Source organism: Nerophis ophidion, linkage group LG06 (genome assembly GCF_033978795.1).
Source record: "Nerophis ophidion isolate RoL-2023_Sa linkage group LG06, RoL_Noph_v1.0, whole genome shotgun sequence".
In the NCBI taxonomy this organism is placed as follows: Eukaryota; Metazoa; Chordata; class Actinopteri; order Syngnathiformes; family Syngnathidae; genus Nerophis; species Nerophis ophidion.
The window spans coordinates 30,912,800-30,933,881 of NC_084616.1; the positions used below are offsets into that span (position 1 = coordinate 30,912,800).

The 21,082-nt window shown below is 43.8% G+C and overlaps 1 protein-coding gene across 1 annotated transcript in view; it reads right to left on the reverse strand.

Moving 5' to 3' along the window:
* The window catches only part of ikzf4 (IKAROS family zinc finger 4), an 84,076-nt gene extending 63,061 nt beyond the window's left edge, over positions 1-21,015 (reverse strand). Inside the window, exon 1 of the mRNA XM_061903354.1 lies at positions 20,907-21,015. The gene's annotated coding sequence lies outside the window, so the exon portion shown is untranslated. The remainder of the gene's footprint in view (positions 1-20,906) is intronic.
* Between the last annotated feature and the right edge of the window lie 67 nt (positions 21,016-21,082).

Here is a 21,082-nt window from a genome sequence, read left to right on the forward strand (position 1 = left end):
GAAGCTCAATAGCCGGGGCTTCATTGGCGAAATTCGGGCATACGTCTCCTCATCTTCAAGCCCCCTTAAGAACTGCCGGGTGAGTTTGCTATCACGGTCGGGGAAAGGCCTGCCTCCTCTCTCACTGTCTTCAACAGCTCGCAGTGTTGCCTCCAGTGCTATGGCATATGAGCAACAAGACTCTCCAGGCCTCTGGATTCGTTCATAGAAGTCGGCTAGTGGATCTAGAGAGCCATATGTGTCACCGTATTCCGCCCTCAATTCCTCAAATGCTTTCTCAGGGGTTTGGTCATGGGGAGGTAGGTTCAACACCAATCTTCTGGCTTCACCACCCAGGTGTCGCACTACTGTGGAAAAGCGGAGATGCATGGGAAGCTCTATGGCCTCCAGGAGATACTGCATGTCACGAATCCAGTCCTCCACAAGCATCTTGCTATCAGAATGTCCAGTGAAGATTTGGACATTTTTAACCTGATGAGTCTGCAGGAAGCCACCATAGGCAGCGGGAGGACTCGGTTGGGCTTTGGCGCTGTTTGGAGCGAAGAATGGAGGTAGAGGTGTGGATTGGGGGAGTCCATTAGGATACACGTTGACTCTGGGATCAGAAGCAGGTGTCCATGGATGTACTGGGGCGGGGCCATGGAGAGGGGCTTCATGATCAAGGGTTTGTGTGAGGATAGTGGGGTACATTCTGGCTTGAGGATCTGGAGTTGGCATCTGAAAGTATACTGGGGCAGGGGTGTGAGGGGAAAATGTATCATGAATAGCTTGTGGGAGGGCATGGGGATACAGACTGGCTTGGGGGTGGGCAGCAGGTGTCTGTAGATGTGTTGGAGCAGAGGCATGGGAGGGGGTTGCGTAATCAACATTTCCATAATTCACATTCATAGGGATAGGGCCTCTTTCACCAGTTGCAGGCGGGCGCCGGAGGGTCATCTCATTATGGGCCAGGGACTGAGAGTGGTGTTGGACAGGAGGGTTGTTCGAAAGGTTCATTTGGGGGTTTTGAGAATTCGGCGTAGGGAGCTGGGGCGCATGGGTGGAATCTGAATTGCTGGTGTAGGTCATGGGGCTAGGATGAGCAGCCTGGATTCGGGCGGTAGTTGGGAGTCTGTAGCCTGACCTGCCGATCTGGTGGCGCGGCAATGTGGACACATTAGCTGGGGTATGCGGGGACAGAGTTGGGGGTGGCGGCGTAAGCTGCCAGCCCTGCCCTGAGTACTGAGTGTGGTGCTGCTGCTGAGGGCTAGGGGAGCTGAGGAACATGTTGGTATGCTTTGGCCGCGCCGACTGCTGCTGCTTTACTGTACTGGCATCAGCCGTTGCTCCTTCATCCTGAATATGGAATTGTGTGGTATGGGGAGGGTTGTAGTTATGGCCTGTTGCATGTCCAGGAGAGGAATGTGGCTTGTGGGGAGAGTCATGGCTGGTTGTAGGGCCTGTGCCCTCCAGGCCAGTGTAGTCACTCAACATCTTCAGTTAGTTTAACTGGGGCCACGGGCTTGGGCAGGAGTTGGGAGTCTGTGTATGTTGTAGGTGTATAGTGAAGTGCAATGAAAACAATAAAAAGAAAAAGAGGAAAAACAACAACAATAGTAACAAATATCAATCCGTGCATAAAATTCACATTAACCAAACAATTAGTCAGTACACATCTCTGTGTGTCTAACTCAAGGCATATGAACCAAGTAGACAACAAATAATACTCATATAGTTGTAACTTGAAAATTCTCTCACAGAATATAGCATTTTTTTATTTTTTTTCTTGTTCTTTCTCAATTTCAATTAGCTGTTCAGTTTATAGGATACCATATAAAGTCCTTCAATGAAAATAACTTTCATAGCACTGAAAGGATATGTTGAAGGTGGATAATCTTCTCATACAGCTCAGTAGTAGCTCAGTCCACCGCATGGACCGGTCCATTCACAGAGGATACAGTTCAGTTTAGCAGCATGTCTGGGGATGCTACTGTCAGTCTCCCTTCGGTCTTAGAATTACCACAATCCGGGTCACGGCACCAAAGATGTAACCCACAATGTCACTGCCTCTCGACACACCCTTGGACTCTGCGTTGTGTTTTTAGTGTTTATCAGGTGGGTTGTTGTGCGGAGAGATTGGACACTGGACACAGTGGTTCTGGATTGTGGATGAGACCTTGTTGCATTTATTTGCTCACAGTAGTGGTCCTCTCTGGCTCTGGTCATTAAGCTTTTCAATGGAAAAGAAGAACATTTTCAAAGATGGCGCCTAGACTATGGTGTCCACTGAGGGACAAAAAGGTGAGGTGTGCTGAACCCACAGGTAAAAATCAACAGAATAGCGACCTCCAGTGCTCATAAAGAGGTACTGTCTTATACATTGCCAGGCTACTGCCTTACATATACATTTTTTTTTTAAATATCTTTTTTATTTATTAATTTTTTGAGGGCGGGGGCATTTGATCTGTGATTGTATTTTTGGAAGTTGTATAGGCCTTCAAACTCAAAGGAATGTTAAAAAAAAAGATAATGCACACTGTGAAATAAATATATTAAAGAGAAAAATCACAAACAATAAAACAAAAAACAAGAAAAACCTGCCAACAATTGTTAATCTGGTCTTTAAAAAAATTATCCTGGTAGTCAGTTTTTGTCAATTTAATATATGTGGAGGGACGCCGAGCTTGATCCACCTGCAGTGGAGAAGGTTGAGTGGGCTGCTCGTCCCATCGGCGTGTCGAAGATGCTGGAGCTTGCCTCCGCCTTATTCGACGATAGGCCGGGTAGGCACTTGGCAAAAACGAGTCTATTGGAATCAGGTGACCATCTGGAGCCTACATCAAGGTCTCCAGAACCTCTGGTGAGAAGAGTTGTGCCTCTGCCTCCATGCCCTCAAACATTCTTCTCTCAAACACCTCCATTTCTTTGTCAAAAACTTCCGCTAAATCACTTTGTGGTCAGGAGATTCTGTGACGCTAGGGTCGCATGATAGCCAAGATTGTGATTTAAGATGCAGAAGGTAGCAGGAGACAGCGTGTAGGCATGAAATATATAATAAACAAAGATAAAAACACTAAGGCACATATGCAGCGAGGTGCGAGCCAAACAAACATTAATACATTACATAGGGAATGCACAAAACCTGGGACTTTTAAGAAACAAAGGTACTTAGAAGCCTCAGAAGAGGGTACAGCGTTCAACAGCATCCATACAGAATATAATCTTAAATAGCGATGACTAAATTGGGAGACAAAATAAAGCTGCTGCAGGAGACTCAAAAAGGAACTGAAACTACAACATAAGTGTGCAGGACAGGAACTCAACATTAAACATGAAAAAAAGCTATCCATCCATCCATTTTCTACCGCTTATTTGTTCCTAAGAAAGAAATAGTCTCGTCAGTGGTTTGGAACTGGTTTGGGTTTGTGAATGCTTGCTGCATGCTGTTTGTCTAAAGCCCATTGCAACAAAAGGCAGCAACACGTTAAGCCTAATTCCAACATCTAAAACAGAGGCATCCAGCCGAGTGAGAGAAATGTCACTCTTCGCAAAACTAACAAGACCCTTACAACCACCAAACTCCAGCTAAAAAGCAGCTTACTGGTACAACTATTTAACCAAGGCCCCAAGTACGAGAAGAAATGGTGGCGATTGAGAGTGATCACTGAAGCGGTCACTTTGCACATCGCTATGTATCCCTGTAAGTTGTGTTGTTTTTTAAGTTAGAGCTAGTGAAACATGTCATTCAGTACTGAGAGGAAAATGGTGCAGCCTTCAATGTGAATGTAAACACAACTCTCCTTTCAAATTAAAGTGTGTAGTTTTTAGGTGCATTGCCCACAACAAAAGAACAGATGGTAATTCAATTTCAGGAGGGAAATAGGTGTTATTTTGTTGTTTTGAATGATCTTTGTCATCTGTAGCCTATAGCTTTCTTTAAAAAGAGTAAGAAAAAGTTTGTAAAAAAAATATGACATCTTATTTTTAGGCCATCTTGCCCAGGCTAACGTGAACAACATCAAAGAACATCCCGACCACCTGTTTTTGTGAGCATGAGATTCCCAAGCTTCTGGCAAAACCCACCCCACCATTAGTTCTCGTCAACACACCCCTTAGCATGCACAAGAGAGAGAAGCAAGATTTACCCCAGTTGAACGGGAACATTTCCAACAGGTTTTCCCTAACCATCTAAGGGCCTCCAGCTGGAAGTCAGCTGGGACAAGCTTCTGCTTACCTGTGACCCTAAAGAGAATTGCCGCTATAAAAAATGGATGGATGAATGGTTGGGTTTAACTTAAACCTTGATGCACACAGCATGCAGCTAACCGTCAGTAACATGTATTAGTCACTAAATAATCCTCGAGCCATGACTGGAGGGCGAGGCAAGCATAAATAGTAGCCTGATTGGCAACCATGACCGGGTGTGGCCAGGCTGCCAATCATTGACAGGTGAGGGAGTGAAAGCGCTGAGGGAGATAGACAGGAAGTAGAAATAAACAAATGTAGAAAATAAAGGAAACATGACATACGTTCTCCTCTCTGAGCTGCCACATTATCGTGGTAGAGGAGTTTGCGTGTCCCAATAATCCCAGGAGCTATGTTGTCCGGGGCATTTATGCCCCCTGGTATGGTCTCCCAAGACAAACTGGTCCTAGGTGAGGGATCAGACAAAGACCTCTATGAAAAATAAAAACGAAGGACCCAGATTTCCCTCGCCCAGACGCGGGTCATCGGGGCCCCCCTTTGGACAGTGCGGCGTCTTCAGTAATGCAGACACTGTACCGATCTGTTGAGGTGAAGAAGGAGCTGAGCCGGAAGGCAAAGCTTTCAATTTACCGGTCGATCTACGTTCCCATCCTCACCTATGTTCATGAGCTTTGGGTTATGACCGAAAGGACAAGATCACGGGTACAAGCGGCTGAAATGAGCTTCCTCCACCGAGTGGCGGGGCTCTCCATTAGAGATAGGGTGAGAAGCTCTGTAATCCGGGAGGAGATGAAAAATTAAAGCCACTGCTCTTCCACATTGAGAGGAGCCAGATGAGGTGGTTCGGGCATCTGGTCAGGATGCCATCCGAATGCCTCTCTCGGGAGGTGTTTCGGGCACGTCCGACCTATAGGAGGCCACGGGGAAGACCCAGGACACGTTGGGAAGATTATATCTACCGGCTGGCCCGGGAACGCCTCGGGATCCCCCGGGAGGAGCTGGACAAAGTGGCTGGGGAGAGGAAAGTCTGGGCTTCCCTGCTTAGGCTGCTTCCCCCGCGACCCGACCTTGGAGAAGTGGAATAAGATGGATGGATGGATGACATTATGCCCCTGAGTCACAATGTCCCTGCTAACATCTGCTTTTGACACTCAAAAGGAGCTTAAGTCTTCACAAAACATAATATGTGCAATGCATGCCACCTAGTACATAAATAAGACCAATATGGGTGTAAACAAGTATTCAACACACCCTTGGGGCATTACAAATATCTTATAGTGCTGTTTGGCCTGCCTAATGCCCCTGACATTTTCCCAGTTTGTGTAAACGACGTGCGGAGAGACTTCTTGGGAATTGTCTTTTTTTACCTTGATGATATTCTGGTTTATTATACAGATTTCCCATGTTGGAAAACCAATCTGTTTGTCAAAGTTTAAAATTGTCTCCAAAAGTGTCTATGCAGAAGTAGTGTCATTCTACGGCTGTATTTTGGAAATACAGGCGGCGGCATAGTAGCAAACACAAAAAATCAGTAAGAAACTCCAACATTCTCTCTGGTTGGCTAACTTTTTGCATATATAGTATATTGGAAATGTCAGCCTTGTGGCGGCACCTCTCTTTGTATTAATATCATTCCAGGAACTTAAGCAGCTGCTTACCACCGCAACAATCCAAATCCAGCAGTACATAGTAATAATGAATTAGATTCACAGTAGGTAAACCCTTCCAAAATTAAATTAATCCACAAAGTATCACTGTCATCTAGAAACAATTTGAATCCAGATTGGTAATTATTTTCAATCAAATACGTAAAATCACATATAACTTGTTGGAGACTCACATGTGACTGTTTTTGATTAAAAGCTTGGTGGGGGTCAAGGACAGGGGTGCTCAAACTTATTCTTTCAAAGGTAAAAGTGACAATGTTACAACGGCCGTAAGCCAACGACAGCAATTTTAAGCATGAAACAATAGCCGAAAAGTTCATATAGTTAGTACCAATAACAATGATGGATGGCAATTACTTAGACTACTAGTTAGCCTTACGAACATGACTGAGTGAACGTTAAGGGTGCACCAAACTTTTTCACTTCTGATATGATGCTGATATTGATTTTATCTGATATCACCAGGAATCATACATACTTTTCTTTTGTTAGAAAAGGTTTGATCAAGTGAAATAGGTAAGATAACAATAGTAGGTATAAAAAACACTAACCTTTTGATTATTAACAGTCTGGAATGGACTTAATCTGTTTTTAAGTTAAAGGTAATTGTTTTTGATGACAAAAATTAATTAAGTTATGCAATGACAGTAAGTTAAATAATGCAGAAATGTTTGTTACTGGATACATATCAATACGCTTCTGCCTTGGATACTTTGTATCTGTAAGTAATTGATACTTGTTCATATTAACAAATGTGCTGTTTTACACTGCAATATTGTTGAATAATTTTATGTATATCCAGCTTGAGTGCATTGTGTGCATAGCTGTTGTGTAGCTGCTAGCTCTTAGTAGCCTATATAGCCTACCATGTTTACTGTTTGTAAGTGACTTGAAAAGACCAAGCTTGTGTGCTTATTTGAAGAGATTTCAATTTTAACTAACTGTCCAGCTTTGCACAAGTAAACTTGCTGCAAGCCTAGAACTAATATTTATATATAATCCGATGGACTGATATCAAGGTTCCCCTAAATGTAATTCAATGTGGTGTGTCGCCACTCAATTTTGATCACCGCTACACCTTGAAAATAAGTTTTTTCATGTTTTTTCCATGATAACAAATTAAAGTAATAAAATGTATTGTAGCCCCCAGAATAAATCACAAAGTCTGACGCAATTTTAAACTTTTATTACCAATCTTATGATAACAAACGGCAGAATTCCAACACATTTTCTCTCCCTTCCCTGAACACATAACAACACGTCCTCATTCTCCGCCAATCACCTTTCAGGCACGGATGATTAGTTTGTAAACATGGGAAAAACTGACATTAAATCCAAACCACATTAACATAAAACATTAACATTAGCTGGTTGTTACAGTATGATTTGATATACTGTATATATAGCCTGACAAGTGATGTACTAAAAACTCGATCACCGAAAAAAAGAGTTTGATAATCAAAAACTGCGCTACCAAAATCGGATGTAAACAAAACGCACACACCCTTGTGACTATCTGGAGTGTTGTCGGCATGTCTGCGATGTGGACGTAAGTTTTATATATAATGTAGATATACCCGCGGACAGCCATCTACAAAGAAAGAAAAATTCCAACTGGAGCAGCGCGAACCAAGTTTGACGTCATGCTCGTTGCAGCGAGCCTCTTTGGTCAGGGACATCGAGGAACAGAAGTTAAGAGTCTCTCAACACAAGTACATTTTATAATAAAGTTAAAGTTAAAGTACCAATGATTGTCACACACACTCTTGGTGTGGCGAAATTATTTTCTGCATTTGACCCATCACCCTTGATCACCCCCTGGGAGGTGAGGGGAGGAGTGGGTAGCAGCGGTGCCACGCCCGGGGATCATTTTTGGTGATTTTACCCCCAATTCCAACCTTTGATGCTGAGTGCCAAGCAGGAAAGGAATGAGTCCCATTTTTATAGTCTTTGGTATGACTTGGCTGGGATTTGAACTCACAACCTACCAATAACACCAGAAGAAGATGCTGGATTTGTTGCTTGTTGTTTTTAATTTTGAGAAAGTCATTAAAACACTGGAAACACTTGAAAAATGTCAACAAAGTACATTGTACAAAAAACAGCAACAACTAAGAAATATGGCAAAACAATTTTTAAAAATATGTTAATACTATTATATAGTTTGATTGGCAAAACGTAATTGTCCCTATTGTGTTAATGTGTGTGTGAATGTTGTCTGTCTATCTGTGTTGGCCCTGCGATGAGGTGGCGACTTGTCCAGGGTGTACACCGCCTTCCGCCCAATTGCAGCTGAGATAGGCTCCAGCACCCCCTGCGACCTCAAAAAGGACAAGCGGTAGAAAATGGATGGATGGATGGATGTTAATACTAATTAATGAAACAAATTCATTTTAAATGTACCGGTGTACACGTTTTTTTTTTAGAACTTTTTAAAAGAAAATCATATCCATCTATCCATCCATGTTTCTACCAGTCAGTCACGGGGAGAATATGCAAACTCCACACAGAAAGATCCCGAGCCCCGGATCGAACCCATATCATAGCAAATTATGCTAATTACTTGATGAGGTCATGGTGACCACGCCTGCAGACAGGCCCCCACTGGTATCTTGGCAGGTTAGGGGAAACCCTGGATATGTATTATTAGGGTTGTACGGTATACCGGTATTCATATAGTACCGCGATACTAATGAATCTTTTTTGGTACTATATGGCCTCTGAAAAGTACCTTTCCCGCACTCCTCCACGCCCGCATTGTCGTCACAGAGTACTTACAAGCAGACAGTGTGGAGACAGAAAAGGGAGAACGGACGCATTTTGGCTTAAAAACCAAAGATAAAGGTGAAGCTATAACACTGAAACTCCCTCAGGAAGACAGGTGCTTTAAAACATGGCTAGCTAGCTAGCAGCTAACGTCCATCCGCCGTCTGCAGCGTTTTAGCTACTTCTAAATCACTAATCCTTGCCTCCGTAGCGACAAATAAAGTACGTTTCTTAAAAGTATCATCCCTGCCGGACGACGAATAGCTAAACATGCTTCACTACACACTGTAGCTCACCGGCATCAAAATGTAAACAAACTCCATGGGTGGATCTACACCTAACAGCCACTGTAATGATATCAAGTACAGGCCCGTATGTAGTCGATATTACTATGAGTACGTCAATATTTTTTGGCATCACAACACCTCCTTTTGTTTTTAAAAAATATGTATCATGTTTATAAACTCAGGAAATATGTCCATTGACACGAGGACTTTGAATATGACCAATGTATGATCCTGTAAATACTTGGTATCAGATTGATACCCAAATGTGTGATATCATCCAAAACTAATGTAAAGTATCAGACAACAGAAGAATATGTGAATATTACATTTTAACAGAAGTGTAGACAGAACATGTTAAAAGAGAAAGTGAGCAGATATTAACAGTAAATGAAGAAATAGATTAATAATGAATTTTCTACCACTTGTCCTTTATGGAATTGGGGGTAAAATCACCAAAATGATTCGCGGGCGCGGCCACCGCTGCTGCCCCCTGCTCCCTTCACCTCTCAGGGGGTGATCAAGGGTGATAGGTCAAATACTGAGAAGAATTTCGCCATGCCTACCCGGTGTGTGTGTATCAACCATTGGCACTTTAACTTAATAATGTTGACGTAATAATAGAATGATAAATGATACAAAATGTTACTGCATACGTCAGCAGACTAATTAGGAGCCTTGGTTTGCTTACAGGTGCAAAAGTAAGTGCATCTCTATCCTCCTTCAAAACCGCTCTAAAACAACACCTCCAGGCAACTTCAACCCTTTACTAACACCCTCCCCCCTACACAACCCATCTCCCCGGATTGTAAATAACCAAATGTAAATAATTAAATGTATTTCTAATGTATGTACTTGTTTTAACGCTATCTGAACTCACTATGTTCTCTGCTCGCTGTACATATCCTACTAAGTAAGACCTACACTGTTTCAATGTCCACTTCTCTGATGATGCAATTGTTGATGACTGAAGTGGTGATATCAACCAAACCCTCCTCATCCCACCCCCCAGATTGTAAATAATATAAATAATTCAATGTACATACTCGGATGATTAACCTGTGTGATGACTGCATTATGTTGATAGTATACTGTACATTTGTACCATGAATTGATTTACGTGGACCCCGACTTAAACCAGTTGAAAAACGTATTCGGGTGTTACCATTTAGTGGTCGATTGTACGGAATATGTACTGAACTGTGCAATCTACTAATAAAAGTTTCAATCAATCAATCAATTACTTACTACTAAAAGACAAGTTGTCTTGTATGTTCACTGTTTTATTTAAGGACTAAACTGCAATAAGGAACATATGTTAAAAGTACCCTAAGATTTTTTGTTAAAATAAAAACAATAATGTTGGGCTGGGCGATATGGCCTTCTATTAATATCACAATATATAAAGCCATATCATGATACATAACATATATCTCGATATTTTCCCTTAGCCTTGAATTAACACTTGATGCATATAATCACAGCAGTATAATAATTCTATGTGTCAGGCTTGGACTTGGATTGTTTGTGCTCCTTCGACGCAGAGGGAATATGGGACGAGCCAGGCGTAAATTCAGGTACAAAGTTTTAATTTTATTAATACTCAAAATACAAAAAAAAGGCAAACCAAGGACGCGCTCTGCGGCGGATAAAAATCTATACTATAACTTAGAACAAAAACAGCACAATGGCAATACTATCTACAAACAAACAAAATATACTATCAAAGACATAAATACAAACAAAAACTTACTTGGCGTGGATGAATCAAAAAGCATGGCATGAAGTATGTAAGGCAATGAAAGTTAGAACGGCATGGGTAATGAAAGTTGGTGTTCCCAGACTGATGGACGGAAAGAAATTGACTTAAATAGTGGCTGTGAATAATTAGGAACAGGTGCGGGACTGAGGGCATGGGCGTGACTAGGAGGGCAAGGTGAAAAGCAATGAGTTGTCATGGTAACAAAAACAAACCAGGAAGTGAAAAAAACAGAACAAGAGTCCAGAACACAAAACAAAACATGATCAAACATGAAATCAGATTTACAAACGTGACAGACCCCCCCATTAAGGACAGCTTCCAGATGTCCCACAATGATCTAGAGTCATGGGAGGGCGGGAGGGGGACATGGCGGTGGATCGCCAAACCACGTGTCCCCGTATCCAACGGGGCAAGGTCAGGTGGCGGCGACGCGTGGAGGACCGAGGTAGCCGACCCCCTTGGCGTGGCGGACGACCACGTAGTGGCCACCACTGTGGCCGACGAGGAGGTCGACATCCTTGGCGTGGTGGACGCCCACGTAGCAGCCACATCCGTGGCCAACAAGGAGGCGGGCGCGTCGTCATCGTGGCCGGCGTTGGCGGTCGACGTGGACTTGGGCTTGGCGGTCGACGTGGACTTGGTCGTGGACTTGGTCGTGGAGCTGCCACTGGCGGCACTTGGCTTCGACGTGGAGCTGCCACTGGCGGCACTTGGCTTCGACGTGGAGCTGCCACTGGCGGCACTTGGCTTTGACGTGGAGCTGCCACTGGCGGCACTTGGCTTCGACGTGGAGCTGCCACTGGGGGCACTTGGCTTCGTGGACTTGGACTTTGGCGTGGACGTGGACTCGGAGGTTGACGTGGACTCGGAGGTTGACGTGGCGTTGGTCGTGGACTTGGAGCTGGACGTGGACTTGGAGCTGGAGGTGGACTTGGAGCTGGACGTGGACTTGATCTTGGTGCAGGTGGCCTCGCTGGAAGCTGCGGCTTAGCAGGCTGAAAGACTGGTGGAGGTGGCCGTGTTGGCCGCTGTGGCTTGGCCGGTTGAAGAACTGGAGGTGGGGGACGTGCTGGTCGCTGTGGCTTGGAACCGCACCGGGCAGAACCAACCCACAAGCTCCCAGCCCCAGCCCCCCCCTCAAGGAGTGGCTGCCAGACACTTTCATCATGACCTGGAAAAGTATTTTGGGTTGGGCGGAGGGACGTGAGGAGGAGGGCAGAGTCTTCCCCTTTAAATTGTCCATATTGTCTTTTTATTGTCTTTGTTTGATTATCTGAAAAAAATTATTGTGGCTTGGGGGGGGCTTGAGTCCTGGGGGGCGTGGCATGAACTTTGGATGGCTGGGATTGCTGTGATCTGTTGTGCAAAATCATTGTTTTGTAATAATTAATCATTGTTATGGGGTCTGAGTCTTCTGGTGGTGGTGGGTGATTAACTGTGAAAGATTTGAAAAAAAAATCCTGGTCTGTGATGTCTGTTGACGGTGGCGTGACGATGTCCTGGAGAGTCCGGGCAGCACGCGGTCCACTTCCGCCCTGAGTGGGAGGAGCTTGCTGGCGCGACGCTTCCTTTCCGCACCTGGAAGCCTTCCCCAAGATCCTCCGTCGAGGGCGACGCTTCCGGGAAGACGGCAACATGTCGTCGTCTTCGGGCCAAATGAAGTCAATGGGGACCTCTTCACTATTTGGCCCCAACATCAACCTTCTTTGCGCGAGGGAAGAGTAGCGCAGCGTTTCCTCTTCCATCGCGCTCAGCACCGCCAAGGACGCCTCGTCCAAATCTCCTGCGAAGGAGCGCTTTTGCTGGGAACATTCTGTCAGGCTTGGACTTGGATTGTTTGTGCTCCTTCGACGCAGAGGGAATATGGGACGAGCCAGGCGTGAATTCAGGTACATAGTTTTGTTATGTTGGGTGTGTAGTAGTAACCAACACGCGTTACTTTCCAGTCGGCATCTTTATTCCGTCCTTGTATTTTCTACATCACATCACGTCACATTCTTCTCTCCTCACCTTCCCGCATCCCTCCGTCTGACTCACTCCGCCATCTAGAGGCTGTACAATGTAACTGAAACAACTGTACGATTAACTCAATGCAGTAGTGAACACAACATCTCCCCCTTTCAATAAAAGCGAATACCTTCATAACAAAACTTACAGTTGCTTTTGTAATTGGATTCAAGTAACACCATGTCTATAATATTTTGAAAGTAATAAAACGACAACCAATCAACCATTACAGCAGCATTTAACCGAATGTAAACTGCATACCAAACATTTTCATGCATGCATTATTTATTTTCTTTAACAACTAGCAACATGCATGTTTATGCAACTTCTTTAGTACATGACATAGTCCTTAGTCCAGTTAGGCGGTTGCCTACACCTCTCGGGTCTACTGTTCACATTTGTTTCTTGTTCAGGTTTAATCTGTAGAGTGTCATTGTCCATAGTGGTCACTTGTGGTAGTACAGAAAGGTGTGATGCATTCCAGACTCTACCATCATCCAACAGGTAGGTGTATGGGCTTTTCTTCCGCACCACAGTTCTTGGCTTTGTGAACTTTTGTTCTGCTTTCTTTACCTTCCATGGCTTACGAATCCTGACCTGATCACCACAGTTGGAGGAAGTCTTCTTTGCACTCCTCTTGCTGTCGGTGTACTGTTTTGTGTATTCCTGTATCTTTTTAACTCGTTCACGCACCTCATTCTCATTTGCGTGGACAGGAGTCATATACATGATTTGGAGTTTGGTTCTCATTTGTCTTCCATGAAGCAGTTGTGAGGGGCTCACTCCAGTGGTTGAATGTGGAGTAGCTCTGTAATCCATAAGAAAGGACCTTGTGAATGGCTTCCAGGGTGTCCCTTGTATAGAAGCAGTCTGGAGGCAGTCTTTGAGCACTTTGTTAAACCTTTCAACTTCTCCATTTGCACGGGGATAATATAGAGATGATTTCAGGTGCACAATTCCTCTTTGTTTTAGGAAATGTTCGAATTCAGCTGATGTGAACTGAGTACCATTGTCACTCACTAACTCTTTTGGATTACCTTCCCGTGAAAAAATTGCTATGAGGAACTGGATAACTGTTGCAGTGTCAATCTGTGCCACAAAAGCTACTTCCGGCCATTTACTGAAGTAGTCCACAAGCGTTACATCATATCTGCAGTCTCTTGGTGCAGATTCAAAAGGACCAACGATGTCGATTGACACTTTTTCCCATGCGGCATCAGGCAAAGGCACAGGTTGGAGTGGTGCATTGTAGGTAATTACTGACTTGTCATTTTGTCGACATGTAGTACAGTCTTTGATGAGTGATTCAACTTGTGCGTCCATTTTAGGCCACCAGTATAGTTCTCTGAGGCGTTGTTTTGTTCTGACAATGCCCTGATGAGTCTCGTGTGCAATGTCTATAAGCCTTTTCTGTAGTGATTCTGGAACCACCGCGTGGTCAGAGTGCCTCTGACCACGCAGTCCTCCAAAATTGCCAGTTCTTCACGTATCAGGTAGTATGGCTGTAGGTCATGGTCAAGCACATTTTTTTGTCTTGGCCAAGGCTTTTGTAGCTGTGCGCGAAGTTTGGTCAGCACAGGGGACAAGTTACTCTCCGCTTTGAAGTCCGCTTGAGTGACTGCTTGAATGTCGTCCAGTATTGTTGCGACTGACTCCACAGTCTCAGTATAATCCTCATTTGTCGCAGGAAGTGGTAGTCTGGATAAGCAGTCGGCGATGCTGTTCAGTGTTGCAGCTCTGTACTGGACCTCATAGTCGAACGCCATTAAGCGAGCAGACCACCGGGCAACCCGAAGTCCAGCCCGATTATTTCCCTTGGTAGTCAGGAGTGTAGTTAGAGCTTGATGGTCAGTGCGTAACAGGAACTTCCTTCCCCAGAGCCACACACGCCACTTTTCAGCAGCCCAGACGCATGCAAGAGCCTCTTTTTCAACTATTGAGTACTTTCTTTCAGCATCTGATAAACTGCGGAAGGCAAAAGCGATTGTATCTTCTTCTCCTGCCTCATTAACCTGTGTCAAAACAGCTCCAAGTCCATAATCAGAAGCGTCAGTCGAGACCACTGTTTGTTTGTTTGGGTCAAACAGTGTCAGTGCTGGGCTGTTGACAACCATGTTTTTGACTTGATCATAGCTCTTTTGTGCTGCATCATTCCACTTGAATATTGTATTCTTCCGCAACAGAGCTCTCATTGGCTCGACCAGGCTGGCGTAGTTAGGTATAAATTTGCTATACCATGCACTTAAACCCAGGAATGAGCGCAGGGTGGCTGCATCGGTAGGACGAGGTGCATTCAGGATTGCAGTCACATGGCCATCGCTTGGCTGTAAACCTTCAGGTGAGAGTCTGTGCCCCAGGAATGTCAGTGTAGTCCGATTGAAGAGACATTTTTCCTTGTTGAGCTGCAGACCCGCTTCCTGAATACGGTTCATTACAGCTTCCAAGTTAGCATCATGTTCTTCCTGTGAGGGTCCATATATTATGACATCATCTAGGTAACACTTAACCCCTTTTAATCCACTGAGTATTTTTGTCATCATTTTCTGGAATGCTGCAGGAGCTGAACTTAGTCCATAAGGAACCCTGCGGTATCTGTACAATCCTTCATGTGTAATGAAAGCAGTGAGATCTCTGCTCTCCTCATGCAGTTCCAGTTGATGGTAGGCGCTTTTCAGATCCAAGGTAGAATACATCTTTGACCCACGCAGCTCAGCTAGTACGTCCTCGATCAGTGGTAATGGATGGCTGTCAGGGACCACTGCATATCCACACACATGCGGATTTTCCCGTTCTTCCTCCGAGTGACAACAATAGGGGAAACCCATTTGGATGAATCTACTCCCTCTATGATTCCCTGCTTTTCCAGTTCATTCAGCTCTGCCGTGACGGTATCACGTACTGAAAACGGCAGGCGCCCGAGTTTTTGTTGCACTGGTTTAACATCGGTGCGTATCTGCACCTTATGTACAAAACCCTTGGCATTTCCAATGTCCAAAGTGGTTGTAGTTTCGGGAAGCTTAGGTAACCGTGAAAGCATGGCACAGTCCACTGTTGGTTCCACCAACTTTCCTCCTTTAATCTCTATGTTGAGGTCTTCACATAGATCTAGCCCAATGAGGGGTGTACCGGACTTTACAATGTTGAAAAATCCAGTTGCAGTCCTCTGTTGGTATGTTACTGTCGCTTTAAGACGTCCAAACCCTTTTAGGTTCTATCTTGAGTACGTCAACAGTTTTACTGTAGGTGGGCTTAGTTTACTTGTGCTGAAGTTTTCTCTGTACAGTTTTTCGGGTAGTATTGAAACAGCAGATCCTGTGTCAACTAACATGTCATTTGTATGTGTACTTGTAGGTGATGTAGCCAGAGTAAAAGTTCCAATTAGTTTCCCTTGCATATCAGTCTTCTTGCCAACATTGAGGACAGTCACTTCAGGCAAACTCACTTCATTGACTGATTTAACGGAGGATTTGCACACTCTGTAATAGTGGCCTATCTTCCCATATGTTTTGCATTTAACTTCTTTAGCTGGGCATGACTGATCGTTAGCAAGGTGATCAGCAGAGCCACATCTGTAACATTGTTGAATGGCATCATTCCGTTTTCCCCCTTTGTGCTTATACTTGTCTTTGGGGTGTCCTGCCTTCTTATTTCCCTGTCTGTAGACTTCAGAGACTAGCTTCGTTCCACTCTCAGTAAACGTTTTTGCATCACTAACGGCAATTTCGATTCGTCTGGCTAGTGTAAGTGCCTTGTCAAGATTTAGCTCGGGTTCCAACAACAGTCTTTCACGTATTCGAGGCACACACGTTTTCTCCACTATCTGATCACGTATCATTTCATCTTCCATTGCACTGAAATTGCACGTTTTCACTAGCTCTCGCAGCGCTGCCACATAATGATCCGTTGACTCACCCATAGCTTGAGCGCGCTGCCGAAAACGGTACCTCTCCCCGACCACGTTGACTTTCGGGGTGAAGAATGTTTGCAAAGCCAGTAAGCTACCACTGTAGGTATCCTCAGTAAGCGGCAAGGTATTGTACAACCTTTGTCCTTCTGTTCCCAGACAGTGAATCAGCAGGGCTCTTTTCCTCCCCGCGGAAAATTCTTGACCTCCGATTGCTAGCAGGTAGTTGTCGAATAGCTTCCTCCAATCCTCGAACGTAATCTTCGGCTCTCCCGGGCACTCCAGGAACGCGGAGGGCGGTTGTAAACCGAGTAAAGCCATTCCTCTATTTCTTTATCCTCGTCGCCACTTGTTATGTTGGGTGTGTAGTAGTAACCAACACGCGTTACTTTCCAGTCAGCATCTTTATTCCGTCCTTGTATTTTCTACATCACATCACATCACATTCTTCTTCTCTCCTCACCTTCCCGCATCCCTCCGTCTGACTCACTCCGCCATATAGAGGCTGTACAATGTAACTGAAACAACTGTACGATTAACTCAATGCAGTAATGAACACAACAAGTTTTAATTTTATTAATACTCAAAATACAAAAAAAAGGCAAACCAAGGATGCGCTCTGTGGCGGATAAAAATCTATACTATAACTTAGAACAAAAACAGCACAATGGCAATACTATCTACAAACAAACAAAATATACTATCAAAGACATAAATACAAACAAAAACTTACTTGGCGCTGATGAATCAAAAAGCATGGCATGAAGTATGTAAGGCAATGAAAGTTAGAACGGCATGGGTAATGAAAGTTGGTGTTCCCAGACTGAGGGACAGAAAGAAATTGACTTAAATAGTGGCTGTGAATAATTAGGAACAGGTGCGGGACTGAGGGCATGGGCGTGACTAGGAGGGCTAGGTGAAAAGCAATGAGTTGTCATGGTAACAAAAACAAACCAGGAAGTGAAAAAACAGAGCAAGAGTCCAGAACACAAAACAAAACATGATCAAACATGAAATCAGATTTACAAACGTGACACTATGTGTGACATTAAAACATTCTTGTTCATACTGCATTAATATATATACTCATTTTAAACTTTCATGCAGAGAGGGAAACCACAATTAAGTCAATTTACCAAAACTGTATTTATCAAACAGTTATAAAGCAGTGGCACAAACATTCATGTCATTTCAAAACGGAACGTGCAAGATTGTCAGGGACATTTTAAAACAAGCGATTAGTGCACTTTTGTGCATGATGTCACCAAGATAACATCTCAAAACAACATTAAATTAAAGTGCACTTTTTGTACAGAACGCAACTACAATAGTTTAAATCAAATAAAGTGCACTTTTGTGCTTGATGTCCCACAAGATCTTTCAATAACTGTCGAATAAAAATTAGCTGTGTAACAGCAAAAAAAAAAAAAAAAAAAAAAAGTAATGTCCTTTTCTATGTGGTAGGTTACTACAGACGTTATTAAATTCTGTTGTAGACTATTTTTTCCAGACGATCTAAAAACGGTTGCTTAGGCATTTTGTGGGTATGGAACCGAACGTAGATGTTGACATGCAGTTTCAATCACTCTACATTCTTTGGCAGGGGACTTTTCAAATGATGCTACAAATTAGCAGTAGGTGTGTAACGCTTTTGCCGCACACTTGATTAACATCTTCTCACTTGAAGCCAAACCACCACCAGAAGATGGATCCTGTGCTGTTTTTCTTAGGAATTAATTATTCCTTCAATTGTTACCAGATTGGCACCTTCTCTCTCTGTCGTATTACCACTCGCACCACTACGCTAGCATCACAGCTAATGTTACCCGTGCTGCTACCTCTCATGCGAGGGCGTATGACACGACAGTATGTGACATATGTAAGAAGGTGCGCTTGTCTGTGAGAAGGAGAGACAGGAAAGAGTGATACAAGCCTCCAGTGTAATGCCTGCAGGTAAAAGTTTCTGCGTGATAACGTATACTCGTATATCACGATGTAGTCATTTTCTATATCGCACAGAGACAAACCCGCGATATATCGAGTACCGTATTTTTCGGAGTATAAGTCGCTCTGGAGTATAAGTCGCACCTGCGAAAATGCATACTAAAGAAGGAAAAAAACATATATAAGTCGCACTTCAGTATAAGTCACATTTTTGGGGGGAACTGTATTTGATAAAACCCAACAGCAAGAATAGACATTTGAAAGGCAATTTAAAATAAATAAAAAATAGTGAACAACAGGCTGAATAAGTGTACGTTATATGACGCATAAATAACCAACTGAGAACGTGCCTGGTATGTAAACGTAATATATTATGGTAAGAGTCATTCAAATAACTATAACATATAGAACATGCTATACCTTTACCAAACAATCTGTCACTCCTAATCGCTAAATCCCATGAAATCTTATACGTCTAGTCTCTTACGTGAATGAGCTAAATAATATTATTTTATATTTTACGGTAATGTGTTGTTAATTTCACACATAAGTCGCTCCTAAATATAAGTCGCACCCCCGAGCAAACTATGAAAAAAAACTGCGACTTATAGTCCGAAAAATACGGTATATTGATATATCGCCCAGCCCTACAATAATGCCGTTGTTTGTGGTCCCCTTTATTTAGAAAAGTACCGAAAAGTACCGAAAAGTATCAAAATAATTGTAGTACCGGTACCAAAATGATGGTATCGTTACAACACTATGTGTTATCAATATTAGATCGGGGCAACTCCTATTGAGCTTGAAAGGTTAGTATGGATTTGTATTACATTTGGGAAGACATCCTTTGGCGGACCAAATCAAACGACTTGACAAGTCATATTTTGGCCCCACGGCCCCACTTTGGGCACGCCTGGGTGCTAGGCTCCTTGAGGGTGTAGGGCAGGGGTGTCAAACTCAAATACAGAGTGGGCCAAAATTTAAAACTGAACAAAGCCGCGGGCCGAGGTTGAACAAATTAACCTTTTAATAGGGACCCAAACAAGTTTTGCATTGAATATTGAACAAGCAAGGCTTATATAACTTTATAGTGACATGCAAAATCGAGTTTAAAATAATAATAATAATTACAAAATTTCAATGGCATATCAAATAAAATTTAAATAAAAATTTAATGCTTCTATTCGGCGGTGGGGTTGAGGTGGACGAGGTTTGGTGATAGCGGGGGGTGTATATTGTAGCGTCCCGGAAGAGTTAGCGCTGCAAAGAGTTCTGGGTATTTGTTCTGTTGTGTTTATGTTGTGTTACGGTGCGGATGTTCTCCCGAAATGTGTCCTTCTTGTTTGGTGTGGGTTCACAGTATGGCGCATATTTGTAACAGTGTTAAAGTTATTTATACGGCCACCCTCAGTGTGACCTGTATGGCTGTTGACCAAGTATGCATTGCATTCACTTGTGTGTGTGTATAAGCCGCATATATTATGTGACTGGGCCGGCAGACTGTTTGTATAGAGGAAAAGCGGACGTGGAGACAGGTTGTAGAGAACGCCAAAGGCAGTGCCTTTAAAGCCCACCCCAAATATTGTTGTCCAGGATGAATTTCGGGAGGGGCACTGAACTTCGGGAGTCTCTCGGGAAAATCGAGAGGGTTGGCAAGTAAGAGTGTTGGCGGTGAATGCGGTGTTAGAGTGGCGAGCCAGCTCTAATGTTAATTTGATATTGCCTCAAGGGCCAAGTTAAATTACACGGCGGGCCAATTTTTGGCCCGCGGGCCAGAGTTTGACACCCATGGTGTAGGGTCTTATTGAATATTGTGTTACATCAAGGTATTATATTTCTGGCGGAGATGTAAAACCTTGTTTAAACGTCACATAGGACTAATGAGAGGAGGGTAAAAAAGGGAGCATGAATGTGCTGCCTTTGGCCGCTTGGAGAGCAACAGGCTCGGATGCAGACGCGCCAGTCACACCAGGGCACGGTTGGCTGGGGGGGAAACACACACTCTCACAATCCTTTATCTCCGAAGGAGGGCGACTCCGTGGTCATATTTGTGAATTATACACTCCCTTTAGCCACATTTGCCCACTTGTTTGATCCACTCGGTATACCCGAACAGCGTGAAAACGGCGGCCAGTCATGTCACATCGTTGCATGCGGCTGTCATCCAGCTTCGAGCACCGAGTACATTAAAACAGTATAGTCGTTGCCATGCAATGTTAAATGTTTCTTGCGCGCCGTTGCTATGGCAGCCGACCGACACGACAAATGGCATTCACCCGCGATCAACTCCGGCGGAAAAAAAACACACACCGTGTACTTGCAAATAATAGTCTTTAAAGGTTATATGTTAGCAAGCGTTGAGCTAAGTCCGCAAACAGCCTTCTTACCTGGTCACCGCTCCTTGTTTCCCTCTTTTTTAAGTGCCCGGATAGCTGTTTGTTTTCCCAAGCGACAGCAGCATCTCTCGGATTTTCTTCTGCTTTTTTTTTTTTTTTTTTTTTTTTTTTTACCTGGGAACCCCAAACAACTTCCGGGCCCGTGCTGGGATGGACGCAGACCGAAT